This window comes from Panthera uncia (genome assembly GCF_023721935.1).
Source record: "Panthera uncia isolate 11264 chromosome C1 unlocalized genomic scaffold, Puncia_PCG_1.0 HiC_scaffold_4, whole genome shotgun sequence".
In the NCBI taxonomy this organism is placed as follows: domain Eukaryota; kingdom Metazoa; phylum Chordata; class Mammalia; order Carnivora; family Felidae; genus Panthera; species Panthera uncia.
In genome coordinates, this window is record NW_026057585.1 from 32,903,930 (window position 1) to 32,919,984 (window position 16,055).

Sequence of the window (16,055 nt, forward strand, 5' to 3'; positions counted from 1 at the left end):
TCAGTTGCTGGACATATGGGCTTTTTCCATAATTTGGCTATTGTTGAAAGTGCTGCTATAAACATTGGGGCACATGTGTCCCCATGAATCAGCACTCCTATATCCTTTGGATAAATTCCTAGTAGTGCTATTGCTGGGTTATAGGCTGATTCTATTTTTAATTTTTTGATGAACCTCCACACTGTTTTCCATAGCGGCTACACCTGTTTGCATTCCACCAACAGTGCAAAAGGGTTTCTGCTTTTCCACATCCTTGCCAACATCTGCTGTTTCCTGAGTTGTTAGTTTTAGCCACGCTGACCGGTATGAGGTGGTATTGCAGTGTGGTTTTGATTTGTATTTCCCTGATGATGAGTGATATTGAACATCTTTTCATGTGTCTTTTGGCCATCTCAATGTCTTTTTTGGAAGAGTATCTATTCATGTCTTCTGCCCATTTCTTCACTAGATTATTTTTCAGGTGTTGAGTTTGGTAAGTTTCTTTATAGATGTTGGATAGTAACCCTTTATCCGATATGTCATTTGCAAATATCTTCTCTCATTACGTCAGTTGCCTTTTAGTTTTGATTGTTTCCTTCCCTGTGCAGAAGCTTTTTATGTTGATGAGGTCCCAATAGTTCATTTTTGCTTTTATTTCCCTTGCCTTTGGAGATGTGTTGAGTATGTTGTTGCAGCTGAGGTCAAAGAGGTTGTTGCCTGTTTTTTCCTCTAGGGTTTTGATGGTTTCTTGTCTCACATTTAGGTCTTTCATACATTTTGAATTTATTTTTGTATATGGTGTAATAAAGTGGTCCAGTTTCATTCTTCTACATGTTGCTGTCCAGTTCTCCCAGCACCATTTGCTAAAGAGACTGTCTTTTTTTTCCATTAGATACTCTTTCCTGCCCTGTCAAATATTAGTTGGCCATATATTTTGTGGGTGCAATTCTGGGTTCTCTATTCTGTTCCTTTGGTCTATGTGACTGTTTTTGTGCCAATACCATACTGCCTTAATGATTACAGCTTTGTAGTAGAGGCTAAAGTCCAGGAATGTGATATCTCCTGGTTTGGTTCTCTTTTTCAGCATTGCTTAGGCTATTCGGGGTCTTTTCTGGTTCCATACAAGTTTTAGGATTATTTGTTCTAGCTCTAAGAAGAATGCCAATGCGATTTTGATTGGGATTGCATTGAATATGTAGATTGCTTTGGATAGTATTGACATTTTAATAGTATTTGTTCTTCCAATCCATGAGCATGGAATGCTTTTCCATTTTTTTGTGTCTTCTTTAATTTCTTTCATAAGCTTTCTATAGTTTTCAGTGTATGGATCTTTTACATTTTTGGTTAGGTTTATTCCTAGGTATTTTATGGTTCTTGGTGTAATTGTAAATGGGATCGATTCCTTGATTTCTCTTTCTGTTGCTTCATTATTGGTGTATAGAAATGCAACCAATTTATGTACATTGATTCTGTATCCTGTGACTTTGCTGAATTCATGTATCAGTTCTAGCAACTTTTTGGTGGAGTCTTTCTGGTTTTCCAGGTAGCATATCATGTCATCTGTGAAAAGTGAAAGTTTGACTTCTTCTTTGCCAATTTGGATGCATTTTATTTTGTCTTGTCTGATTGCTGAGACTAGGACTTCCAACATTATGTTAAACAACAGTGGTGAGAGTGGATATCCCTATCATGTTCCTGATCTCGGGAAAACTCTCAGTTTTTCCCCAATGAGGATGATATTAGCTGTGGGCTTTTCATATATGACTTTTATGATGTTAAGATATGTTCCTTTTATCCCAACTGTCTTGAGGGTTTTTATTAAGAAAGGATGCTGTATTTTGTCAAATGCTTTTTCTGCAGCTATTGACAGGATCATATGGTTCTTTTCCTTTCTTCTATTAATGTGATGTATCACATTGGTTGATTTGCGAATAATGAACCAGTCCTGCAGGCCAGGAATGAATCCAACTTGATCATGGTGAATAATTCTTTTGATATACTGTTGAATTTGATTTGCTAGTATCTTGTTGAGAATTTTCGCATCCATGTTCATCACAGATATTAGCCTGTAATTCTCCTTTTTAGCAAGGTCTCTGTCTGGTTTGGGAATCAAGGTAATGCTGGCTTCATAGAATCCGGAAGCTTTCCTTTCCTTTTTATTTTTTGGAACAGCTTGAGGAAGGGTAGATATTAACTCTGCTTTAAATGTCTGGTAGAACTCCTCAGGGAAGCCATCTGGTCCAGGACTCTTATTTGTTGGGAGATTTTTGATAACTGATTCAATTTCTTCACTAGTTATGGGTCTGTTCAAATTTTCTATTTCTTCCCGTTTGAGTTTTGGTAGTGTGTGGGTGTCTAGGAACTTGTTCATTTCTTTCAGGTTGTCCAATTTATTGGCATATGCTTTTTCATAGTGTTCACTAATAATTTTTTGTATTTCTGTGGTGTTGGTTGTGATCTCTCCTCTTTCATTTGTGATTTTATCTATTGGGCTCTCTCTCTTTTCTTTTTGAGAAGTCTGGCTAGGGGTTTATCAATTTTGTCTATTTTTTCAAAAACCCAGGTCTTAGATTCATTGATTTGGTTTTTTTTTTGGATTCTATATTATTTATTTCTGCTCTAGTCTTTATTGTTTCTTTTCTTCTGCTGGCTTTGGGGTTTCTTTGCTGTTCTGCTTCTAGTTCCTTTAGGTGTGCAGTTAGGTTTGTTTTTGGGATTTTTCTTGTTTCTTGAAGTAGGCCTGGATTGCCTTTGCCGCATCCCAAAGGGCTTGGAGTGTCGCATTTTCATTTTCATTTGCTCCTGTGTATTTTTAAATTTTTTCTTTAATTGCCTGGTTGGCCCATTCATTCTTTAGTAAGATATTCTTTAACTTCCATGCATTTGGAGGCTTTCCAAATTTTTCTTGTGGTTGATTTCAAGTTTCATAGCATTGTGATCTGAAAATATGCGTGGTATGATCTCAATTCTTTTGTATTTATTGAGGGCTGTTTTGTGACCCAGTATGTGATCTATCTTGGAGATGTTCCATGTGCATTTGAGAAGAATGTATTTTCTGCTGCTTTTGGATGAAAAGTTTTAAATACATCTGTCAAGTCCATCTGGTCCAATGATCATTCAACACCATTGTTTATTGATTTTTGCCTAGATGATCTGCCCATTGTTGTAAGTGGAGTATTAAAGTCCCCTGCAATTACCATATTCTTATTGATACAATTGCTTATGTTTGTGATTAATTAATTTAAATATTTGGGTCATTCCAAGTTGGGGACATAAATGTTTATAATTGTTAGCATTCTTGATGCAATTATGATATAATGCCCTTCTTCATCTCGTTATGGCCTTTAGTTTAAAGTCTAGTTTGTCTGATATAAGTATGGCTACTCCAGCTTTCTTTTGACTTTCAGTAGCATGATGGTTCTCCATCCCCTCACTTTTTTTTTTTTTTGTTAGACAGGAAGCAGGATTTATTGGTGGGCATGAATGGGGAAGGGCAGTGCTGAGGTTCTCATGAGTGCAGAGCCCACCATTTGTCCAAGGGGGCCACGATTAGGGATGTATTTGACCCTACAGCCATCTGGGATGAGCCGCTTTTCCGCCACCATGTCTTCAAATTCGTCCACGTTAAACTTAGTAAAGCTCCACTTCTTGGAAATGTGGATCTTCTGGCGGCCAGGGAACTTGAACTTGGCCCTACGTAGGGCCTCAATCATATGCTCCTTGTTCTGCAACTTGGTACGGATGGACATGATGACTTGGCCAATGTGGACCCTGGCCACTGTGCCCTGGGGCTTTCCAAAGGCACCCCGCATACCTATCTGGAGCTTGTCAACTCCAGCACAGGACAACATCTTGTTGATACGGATGACATGGAAAGGGTGGAGCTGTACCCGGATGTGAAAACCATCTTTGCCACAGCTTTTCACCATGTACTTGTTGGCACAAATTCGGGCAGCCTCCAGGGCTTCAGAGGAGAGCTGCTCATATTCATCTGACACCATGTGGCCACACAGTGGGAACTCATCCACTTTTGCCTTCTTACGCCCCAGGTCAAAAATGTGGAACTTGGTATCAGGGACACCTCTGCAGAAAGGAGACTTTGGATATGGCTTGTTCTTACAATACCAGTAACACCAGGCGGGGCGGTGGCCCATGGCGACACCAAGATCTTCAGTGGCGCACCGAAGGAAAAGAGCCTCCATCCCCTCACTTTTAATCCGAAGGTATCCTCAGGTCTAAAATGAGTCTCTTGTAGACAGCATATAGATGGATCTTGTTTTTGTTTTTGTTTTTTTATCCATTCTGATACCCTATATCTTTTGATTGGGGCATTTAGTCCATTTACATTCAGAGTTATTAATGAAAGATATGGATTTGGTATCACTGTGTTATCTATAGGTTTCATTCTTGTGGTGATGTCTCTGGGCTTTTGTAGTCTTTGTAGCATTCCACTCACAGAGTTCCCCTTAAGATCTCTTGCAGGACTGGTTTAGTGGTCATGAACTCCTTCAGTTTTTGTATGGGAAAGCCTTTATCTCTCTTTCTATTCTGAATGACTGCCTTGCTGGATAAAGGATTCTTGGCTGCATATTTTTCCTATTCAGCATATTGAATATTTCCTGCCACTCCCTTCTGGCCTGCCAAGTTTCAGTGGACAGGTCTGCTACTACTCTTATGTATCTACCCTTGTAGGTTAAGGACCATTTGTCCTTAGCTGCTTTTGGAATTCTCTCTTTGTCTTCATATTTTGCCAGTTTCACCATGATATGCTGTGGAGAGGACCTATTCTTGTTAATCTGAAGGGAGTTTTCTGTGCCTCCTGGATTTGGATGTATGCTTCCTTTCTCAGATTAGGGAAGTTTTCAGCTATAATTTGTTCAAGTAAACTTTCTGCTCCTTTCTCCTTTCTTCTTCTTCTTCTTCTGGAACTCCTATGATATGGATATTATTACATTTCATCGAATCACTTAATTCTCTAATTCCCCATTCATGGTCAAGTATTTTCTTTTCTCTCTTTTTCTCAGCTTTATCATTTTCCATAATTTTATCTTCTATTTCACTTATTCTCCCCTCTCTTCCTACATCCTTGCTGTCAATGCATCTAGTTTATTTTGCACCTCATTTATGTTTCTTAATTCATCATGACTCTTAGTTCCTTGATCTCTGAGCAGTAGATTCTCTGCTGTCTTCTATGCTTTTCTCAAGCCCAGCTACTAATCTTATGACTATTGTTCTAAATTCTTGATCAGATATGTTATTTATATCTGTTTTGAGCAATTCTCTAGCTGTCATTTCTTCCTGGAATTTCTTTTGAGGCGAATTCTTCCGTTTCATCATTTTGGCTAGTTTTCTGTCATTTATGTGTTTTAATAGCTTGTTATGTATCCTGCATCTGCAAGCACTACTAAATTAATAAGGGGTCATACTCTGTCCAGGCCTGGGCCTTTAGGAGGTGTTTTTTTGGAATGTGTTGTGTGCTCTCTGTTGTTGTGACTCTGGTTCCTCTATCTTCCTACTCGTAGTGGTGGTTTGGACCTTCACTCAGTGTGCTTTGATTTGTTCATTGAAATAACACTGGAAAATTTTTTAAAAAGGGGGAGGTGGTGGAACATGTCTTATCCCATACAAAGAGAGAAATGACAGGGGTGGGGAAAAAGAAAAGAAACAAAAATGACTAGGTAGAGAATGAGAGAAACAACATGTCTTAATCCAGAGAGAGAGAGAAAAAAAAATAAAGAGATACAGAAGAGGTGTAGAATAGATTAAAAATGTCTATGGCCTGCCAAGTTGTCCCCATGGGCAACAGATGTTGACAGATGTTTCTGTCACTCTGTAGCCCAGATTCCTGGAATTCCAAGCCTTCTGGCCTCAGTACTGCTGTCTTTGAAGGATGCAGGGACTTAGGGTCCCCCTACTTCTCTGCCATGTTGACTCCTCCTCTATCCTTTCTTTTATTAATGTGGTGTATCATGTTGATTATTTGCAAGTATTGAACTAGCCTTGTAGCCTAGGAATAAATCCCACTTGATCTTGGTGAATAATTCCTTTAATGTACTCTTTTAATTCGATTTGCTAGTATCTTGTTGGGAAGTTTCACATCCATGTTCATCGGGGATATTGGCCTGTAATTCTCTTTTTTAGTGGGGTCTTTGGTGTTGGAATCAAGGTGATGCTGGCCTTGTAGAATGAATTTGGAAGTTTTCCTTCCATTGCTATTTTTTTTGAAGCAGTCTGAGAAGAATAGGTATTAAATCTTCTTTAAGGGGTACTTGGGTGGCTCAGTGGGGTGCCTGGGTGGCTCAGTCAGCTAAGCTTCCCACTTCGGCTCAGGTCATGATATTGTGGTCCATGAGTTCGAGCCCCATGTGGGGCTCTGTGCCGACAGCTCGGAGCCTGGAGCCTATTTCAGATTCTGTGTCTCCCTCTCTCTCTGACCCTCCCCCGTTCATGCTCTGTCTCTCTCTGTCTCAAAAATAAATAAACGCAAAAAAAAAATTAAAAAAAATAAATGTCCTTTAAATGTCTGGTATAATTTCCATCTGGCCCTGGACTTTTGTTTGTAGAGAGATTTTTGATTCTGTTTCAATTTTCTTGCTCATTATGTGTATGTTAAAATTTTCTATTTCTTCCTGTTTCAGTTTTGGTAGTTTTCATGTTTCGAGGAATTTATCCTTTTCTTCTAGATTGCCTACTTTGTTGGCATATAATTTTTCATATTATTCTTTATAATTGTTTGTATTTCCGAGGTGTTGTTTGTGATCTCTCCCCTTTCATTTGTGACTTTTATTTATTTGGGTCCTTTCTCTTTTCTTTTGGATAAGTCTGGCTAGTGGGTTATCAATTCTATTAATTCTTTCAAGGAACCAGCTCTTAGTTTTATTGATCTCTTCTGCTTTTGTTTTTGTTTTCCATATCATTTATTTCACTTCTGCCTTTATGCTTTCCCTTCTTCTGCTGGTTTTGGGCTTTGTTTGCTGTTCCTTTTCTAGCTCCTTTAGGTGTAAGGTTAGGTTGTGTTTTAATACCTTTCTTGCTTCTTGAGGTTAGGCCTGTATTGCAATATACTTCCCTCTTAGGACTGCCTTTGCTGAATCCCAAAGGTTTTGAACTGTTGTGTTTTCATTTTCATTGGCTTCCATGTATTTTTTTTTTTAATCTTCTTTAATTTCCTGTTTAACCCATTCATTCTTCAGTAGGAAGTTCTTTACCCTCCATGTATTTGTGGTCTTTCCAAATTTTCTTATGGTTGACTTCAAGTTTCATAGCATTGTGGTCTCAAAATATGCATCGTATGATCTCAGTCTTTTTGTACTTGTTGTGGCCTGATTTGTGACCCAGTATGTGATCTATTCTGGAGAATGTTTCATGTGCACTTGAAAAGAGTGTGTATTCTGTTACTTTAGGGTGGAATGTGTTGAAAATATATGTTAAGTCCATCCGGTCTAGTGTGTCATTCAAAGCCATTGTTTTCTTGTTGATTAGATTATCTGTCAAGTAGGTGCTATTAAGTGGGTTGTTAAATTCCCCTACTATTATTGTATTATTAGCAGTGAGTTTCTTTATGTTTGTGATTAATCGACTTCTATTTGGGTCTCCAAGTTGGTGGCATAAATATTTACAATGATTAGATCTTCTTGATGGCTTGATCCCTTAATTATGATAAAATGCCCTTCTTTATCTCTTGTTACAGTCTTCGGTTTAAAATCTATTTTATCTGGTGTAAGTATGGATACTCTGGCTTTCTTTTTGTGTCTGTTAGCATGATAGATGGTTCTCCTTCTCTTCACTTTCAATCTGCCAATATCTTTAGGTCTACAATGAGTCTGTGTAGGCAGTATGTATGTATATGTATTGTATGTATGTATCTATTGTATGTATGTATGTATGTATGTATTGTATTGTATGTATATGTATTGGTTTGTTTTTGTTTTTTGTTTTTTTTTTTTTTTTAATTTTTTTTTTTCAACGTTTTTTTAATTTATTTTTGGGACAGAGAGAGACAGAGCATGAACGGGGGAGGGGCAGAGAGAGAGGGAGACACAGAATCGGAAACAGGCTCCAGGCTCCGAGCCATCAGCCCAGAGCCTGACGCGGGACTCAAACTCACGGACCGCGAGATCGTGACCTGGCTGAAGTCGGACGCTTAACCGACTGCGCCACCCAGGCGCCCCTGTTTTTGTTTTTTTTATCCGTTGTGATACCCTCTCTTTTTTGATTAGAACATTTAGTCCATTTACATTCAGAGTGACTATTGAAAGATATGAATTTAGTATTCATAACCTAAACTGTGGAGTTGGTGTTTCTGGTGATACTTTCTAGTCCTTTCTAGTCTTTGTTGCTTTTGGCCTTTTGTTCCCTCTCTACTCAGAGTCCTCCTTAATATTTCTTGCAGGGCTGGTTTAGTGGTCACAAACTCCTTTAGTTTTTGTTTCTCCAGGAAACTATTTCTCTTTCTATTCTGAATACCAGCCTTGCTGGATGAAGTATTCTTGGCTGCATATTATTCTTATTCAGCACATTGAATATATCCTGCCATTCCCTTCTGGCCTGCCACGATTCTGTGGACAGGTCAGTTGTGAACCTGATCTGTCTTCCCTTGTAGTTTAAGGAACTTTTTAATCCCTTTTTGCCTTCAGAATTCTTTCCTTGTCTGTGTATTTTGTGATTTGACCATGGCAGTGGTAGGCTTTTTTTTTTTTTTTTTTTTTTTTTAATTTAGTGGGAGTTCTTTGTGCTTCTTGGATTTTGATGTCTGTGTCCTTCCCCAGATTATGGAAGTTTTCAGCTATAGTTTGCTCAAATAAAGCTTCTGCCCATTTTTCTGTCTCTTCATCTTCTGGAACTCCTATGATATGAATGTTAGTCCATTTTAATAAGTCATTGAGTTATCTATGTCTGCCTTCATGATCTCTTACCATTGTTTCCCTCTTCAGCTTACTATTTTCCATAAATTTTTCTTCTATATCACTAATTGGTTTCTCTGCTTCATCCATCCTCACTGTTATGGCATTCATTTGATTTTGCATCTTGGCTATAGCATTATTAATTTTGACCTGAGTAGATTTAACTCTTATCTCTGCAGTAACTAATTCTCTAGAGTCTTCTATGCTTTTTTCAAGCCCAGCTAGAATCCTTATAATTGTTGTTTTAAATTTAGTTCAGACATCTTACTTATATCTGTATTGATTAAATCCCTGTCTGTCATTTCTTCCTGTTCTTTCTTTTGGAGTGAATTCCTCCATCTCGTCACTTTGCAGGGAAAAAATAACATTAATAAAATAAAAATTTAATAATTTAAAAAGTGGCACCTGGATGGCTCAGTAGGTTAAGTGTCTGATTTTGGATCAGGTCATGATCTCACAGGTTGTGAGTTCAATCTCCAAGTCGGGTTCTGTGCTGACAGCTCAGAGCCTGGAGCCTGCTTTGGATTCTGTGTCTCCCTCTCTCTCTGCCCCTCTGCAACTCACAATCTGTGTCTCTTTCTCTCTCAAAAATAATATAAAAGATTAAAAAATAGTAACTTAAAAATAATAAAAAAAGAATTAAAATCAAAAAAATAAAATAAAATAAAATAAAATAAATGTACTCTTTTTGTATCCAAGAAAAAACAGAAACAAGCAAATCAATGACACCCAAAGGAAGCTGGATCCTGTTTCCCCTAGACTGAAGCTTTGCATCACTCTATAATCAGTAGACTTACTGTGTGGAAGGGCCTTGTGCTGGTCTTCTGAGGGAGAAGTTGGCTGCTCTGATTCTTAGACTTGCCCCAATGGAGATGTGCCTGGAGGGTGCAGGGGGGTGGGGCTTGGTGTAAAGGCTCCATTCTCCAGTTGGTGGCATTGTTTAGCTCACTGAGATCCATCAGTGCTAGTGGCTAGGGGTGAAAATGGCTTCACCTTGCTCTCTGTCTCTGGAGTAGGAAGTTCATGTCCTCAAAGACATGTAGTCACCCACCTGTGTCCTTGGCTTCATCAGATCCCTGCCTTCACCCTGTGTCTGAGCTGTCTGCCTGTCAGGTGGCACCTCCTTCCTGGGTTTTACCTCAGGTGCAGCTGTGTTTGAAAACCTCACACTTCAGAGAACCCCATGGCTTAGATTATGCCAATCTCTGGTGAGAGTTCTCACTGCACTGTTGCTGGTGCCAGCTTATCCCAGGAAGTCACAACCATGCTGCAATAGGTGCTAACTCTGCAACTTCAGACTCTGCACTCCATTGTTTATTAAAAAAAAAGTGGTAGGGGTGCCTGGGTGGCTCAGTCAGTTAAGTGTCTGACTCTTGATTTTGGCTCAGGTCATGATCTTATGGTTGTGAGATCAAGCCCAATGTTGGGATCTGCCCTGAGCATGGACCCTGCTTAAGATTTTCTTTCTCCCTTGCTCAAAAAAAAAATTCTCTTTCTCTCCCCATGCTCCTTCTTCTAAACTGATGCATGCTCTTGATCTCTCTTTTTCTCAAAAAAGCAAAAACAAAAACAAAAAGAAACAAAAACAAAAAACTTGGCAGTATTGAAACCCTCTCCTTTTTCCCATCAATGCTTTTGGGTAACAGTTTTCTTATGCAGTCCCCTGCACATGTTTTCATTCTTTTATTTTCTTCACTCTTAGCTCACCTCTCCACAATCATGATCCCTCTCTCCTGAAGCACCTGCAGCTCTTTTCTCTCACAAATCAACTCCCTACACTTCCTACCTTCATTTTTTCTGTTTGTAGACCTGTAGCTTTGATCTCTAAACTTCTGTTTGATTTCTTGGGTGTTCAGAATAATTTGATATTTATCCGGCTGTGTTGGGGGAGGAGGCAAACTTAGTGTCTCCCTATTCCTCCACCATCTTAACCTCTCCTTTGAGAAATTAAGATCTAAATAAATTAAGAGACATATCACATTTATGAGCCAGTAGACACGATATTGTTAAGATGGCCATTTCCCCCCAAATTGATCTTTAAGTATTTTAGAAAATCCCAATCAAAACTCCAGCAATTTTTTTGGTAGAAAGTGAGAAGACCGTTCTAAAATTTATATGTACTTGTATGGAAATTCCAAGGTACTAGAATAATAAGAAACTTTTTTTCTGAAAAAGAACAAACTTAGAGGACTTACATCATCTGATTTCAAGACTTATTATAAAACCACAGTATACTGCAAACTATGACATTGATAAAAGACATTGAAGAAGACACAAATAAAAGATATTTCATGTACATGAATTGAAGTTAAAATATCCATACTACCCAAAGCAATTAAATGCAATCCCTATCAAAATTCTAATGTCATTTTCCAAAGAAATAGAAAAACAATCTTAAAATTTGTGTGGAACCACAAAAGACCTTGAATAGCCAAAGCAATCTTGAAAAAGGTCAAATCAGGAGATAGTGCACATCCTGACTTAAAACTATAGCATAGAGTTATGATTATCAAAGTGGTATAATATTGGACAAAAACAGACACATAGATCAAAGAAACAGAAGAGGGAACCCATAAATGAACTCATGCATACATGCTCAATTAGTGTATGACAAAGAAACCAAAATATACAGTGGTGGGAAAACTGGGCACCCACATGCAAAAGAATATAACTGGACCCCTGTTTTACACCATACACAAAAATCAACTAAAATGGATTAAAGACATGAAACCATAAAACTGGAAGAAAACATAGTAAGCTCTGTGACATTCAGTTTCACAATGATTTGGGATTTGATGCAAAAGCAAAGGCAACAAAGGCAAAAATAAATAAGTGGGACTATATCAAACTAAAAAGCCTCTACACAACAAAAGAAGCCATCAACAAAATAAAAAGGCAACCTACAGAATGTGGGAAATATTTTCAATTCATATATCTGATAAAGGGTTAAAATAAAAAATTTATAAACTTACACAGCTCAGTAGCAAAAATTGCCAATTAAAAAATTGGCAGAGGGCACACCAGGGTGGCTTATGCGGTTAAGCATCTGACTCTTGGTCTCAACTCAGGTCTTGATCACAGGGTTGTGAGTTTGGCCCTGTAATGGGCTCCATGCTTGGCATGAAACCTACTCAAAAAAAAATTGGAAGAGGAACTGAACAGACATTTTTCCAAAGAAGATATACAAATGGCCAAGTGGTACATAGCAAGGTGCTCAACACTGTTAATCATCAGGGGAATTCAAATCAAAACCACAATGAGATATCATCTCAAACCTTTTAGAATGTTATCATTAGGGGCGCCTGGGTGGCGCAGTCAGTTAAGCGTCCGACTTCAGCCAGGTCACGATCTCGCGGTCCGTGAGTTCGAGCCCCGCGTCAGGCTCTGGGCTGATGGCTCGGAGCCTGGAGCCTGTTTCCGATTCTGTGTCTCCCTCTCTCTCTGCCCCTCCCCCGTTCATGCTCTGTCTCTCTCTGTCCCAAAAATAAATAAAAAACGTTAAAAAAATAAAAAAAAAATAAAAAAAAAAAGAATGTTATCATTAAAATTCAAAAGATAACAAAAGTTGGCAAGGATGTGAAGAAAAAGGAACCCTTGTGCACTATTGGTGGAAATATAAATTGGTACAGCAACTATGGAAAGCATGATAGAGGTCCCTGAAAAATTGATAATATAACTACTATATGATCTACTTCTAGATATATATCCAAAGGAAACAAACAAACAAACAAAAAAACAGGATCTTGAAGAGATATCTGCACCATCATGTTCACTGCAGCATTGCAGCATTCCCAAGAGCCAAGATATGGAAATAATCTATGTGTCCATCAAAGATCATGGATAAAGAAGATGTGGGATATATATATATTAAAATATTCAGCCATGAGAAAGAAGAAATCCTGCTATTTGAAACAACACAGATGGACCTTGAAGACATTACACTAAATGAAATAAGCCAGACAAATACTGCATGGTATCAATTGTAATGTGGAATCTTATTTGTTTTTAAGTCAAAGTCATATAAAGAGATGGCAGAAAAGTTGTTGCCAGGGCCTGAGGGATGGGGAAAACATAGATAGATTGATAAAAGGTTACAAACTTTCAGCTTTAAAATGCATAAGGTCTGAGGATCTGATGTATACATTGGCAATGATAGTTGGTAACTCTGTATTGTATAATTGAAGTTTGGTCAGTAAATAGAACTTAAATGCTCTCACAAACAAAAACAATAAACGTGATAAGATGAATGTGTTAATTAACTAGATGGAGGAAATCCTTTCACAATGTACCTGTATATTAAACCATCATGAAGCATACTTTAAATATCCTCAGTTTTATTTGTCAATTATATCTCAACAAAGTTGAGGGGAAATAAATTGATCCCTAATTAATTAAAAATAGATAAGTGAAGAAAACATCAATAATGAAGAGAATGTATTGTTAGTAAAATAATAGACACAAAGAATAATAGAACAGAGAGCCCAGAAATAGACCCACCAAATATAGTCAACTAATTTTTGACAAATGTGCAAGGACAATTTGAAAGGGAAAGTACAAATAGTATTGGGAAAATTGCACAGCAATATGCAAAAGGTAATATTATTCTTGATGCATATCATTAGATAAGTTGTTAACCTTATATAAAATTAACTCAATAATCCACCATAGATTTAAATATATAATTTCTAGAAGAAAACAGATGATAAAATCTGTATGCCCTGGGTTTAGAGACGATTTTTCAGCTATGACACCAAAAGCTTATCCTCTAAAGGAAAAATTTATAACTGACTTTATAGAAGTTAAAGATTTTTTCTCTGCAAAAGACATTAAGAAAAAATGAAAAGAATATTTTCAAATCATATATCCAAAAAATAACTTATAACTCAACAGTAAATATATAAATAACTATTTAAAAAGTGAGCAACATATTCTGAACATGTCTTCACCAAAAAAAACATACAGGTGGCAAATAAGCATATGAAAATATGGGCTTTTCCTTTAGTAATATTACCATGATATTCTAATGGTGATTTATTTCCTCATTCCTTCTATATTTCTTAATAGCAATGTTTTAGGTAAGACTTGTCCTTTCTCCTCATTTTTATCCATATCATATGAACTCAGAAATATTTATTTTATTCTTTTATTTATAATACAATACTATCATATTTATTAATGAAGTAAAATTCACGTAGCTTAAAATTTACCATTGTAACCATTTTAAAGTGTAAAGCCTTGACTATACATTAGATAGGCATCCATGAGCTAAGACTTGCAATTAGAAAAACATTGTAGGGGTGCCTGGGTGGCTCAGTCGGTTGAGCATCTGACTTCGGCTCAGGTCATGATCTTGCGGTCTGTGAGTTCGAGGCTCGCATTAGGCTCTGTGCTGACAGCTCAGAGCCTGGAGCCTGCTTCGGATTCTGTGTCGCCCTCTCTCTCTGCCCCTCCCGGTCATGCTCTGTCTCTCTCTGTCAAAAATAAATACACACTAAAAAAAATTTAGAAAAACATTGTAGCCAGAGTTAATTGCAGGTGCTACAGTGTCCCTCAAAACTACCATTAAAACATATTATTTTTATTACATTTTTTTCATAATTATCTAGAATGTAAATAATTGAGTCCATGCCTTTTTGGTACATTCACAACCTTGTGCAACAATAATCACTATTTAATTCTAGAACATTTTCATCATCCCAGAAGGAAACTCTGTATCTATTAAGCAGTAATTTCCCATTTCCTCTCCCCTCCCCCCACCCTGGTAATGACTAATCTGCTTTCTATCACTACAGATTTGCCTATTCTGGACATTTCGTATAAATGGCATCTTTCAATATGTGGCCTTTAATGTCCAGCATCTTTCACTTGGCCTAATGTTTTCAAGGTTCATCCATATTGTAGCATGTACCAGTACTTTATAAGTTTTTATGGGTAAATAATATTCCATTGTATGGATATACCACATTTTGTTTATCCATTCATCAATTGATGAACATTTGGTTTGTTTCCAATTCTTCTGGATAGTTTTGCTCTATATGGAATTCTTGATTGACGGTTTTTTCTTTCAGCACTTTAATAAATTTTTTAATGTTTATTCACTTTTGAGAGAGAGAGAGAGAGAGAGAGAGAGAGCGAGCGAGCATGAGTGGGGGAGGGAAAGAGAGAGAGGGAGACACAGAATCCGAAATAGGCTGCAGGCTCTGAGCTGCTAGCACAGAGCTCAATATGGGGCTCGAACCCATCAACCACAAGATCATGACCTAGTCGAGTTGGATGCTTAGCCAACTGAGCCACCCAGGGGCCCCTCTTTCAGCACTTTAAATATGTCAGTCATGTTCTTTTAGCCTTTATGTTTTCTTTCTTTCTTTCTTTCTTTCTTTCTTTCTTTCTTTCTTTCTTTCTTTCTTTTTTAGCTTCTATGGTTTCTGATGAGAAATGAGCTGTTGACCTTGTTAGGACAATCCCTTTTATATGTTGAGTTGCTTTTCTCTTGCTGCTTTCAGGATTCTCTCTTTGTCTCTGGATTTCAGCTGTTTGATTGCAATGTGTTTCAATGTGGATGTCTTTGAATTTATCCTATTCAAGGCTCATTGAGCTTCTAGAGTATGTAGATTCATGTCTTTCCTCAAATTTGGGAACCAAACTTTGGAAAAATGCTGAGCATTACCTATTCTAGTTTAACATGTGCATATCAGTGAATAAAATCAGAAATTTTATTCCTAATTATATAACCCAAAAAATGTGTGTACATATGCACTAAAAGACTTGTCAAAAATGTACATGGTTGTGTTCTTAATGAAAACCAAAAGCTTTCAACAATTTTAATATAATCCACAGTAGAATGGATAAACAAATCCTGGTATAGTCATATAACTTGTAATATCTTCAAAAAACATGAAATACTTAGGGATAAATTAAGTATATTCCAGATCTGTACACTAAAAATTATAAAACACTGCTAAGAGAAATAAGAGTACAAAATAAGTGAAGAGATTATACCATGTTCATGGATTAGAAGACTCAGTCAATTCTCCCAAACTGATCTATAGATTCAATGCAATTTTAACATTTGTAGCAGTCTTTTGTAGGTATGACAAGTTGATTCTAAAATTTACATGAAAAGAAATGACCTATGATACCTGAAACAATTTTGAAGGAAATCAAAGTTAGAAC

The 16,055-nt window shown here is 37.2% G+C and overlaps 1 pseudogene; it reads right to left on the bottom strand.

The window, feature by feature from the left end:
* Window positions 1-3,472: 3,472 nt before the first annotated feature.
* LOC125912447 (60S ribosomal protein L10-like) lies at window positions 3,473-4,206 on the bottom strand (annotated as a pseudogene).
* Between the last annotated feature and the right edge of the window lie 11,849 nt (window positions 4,207-16,055).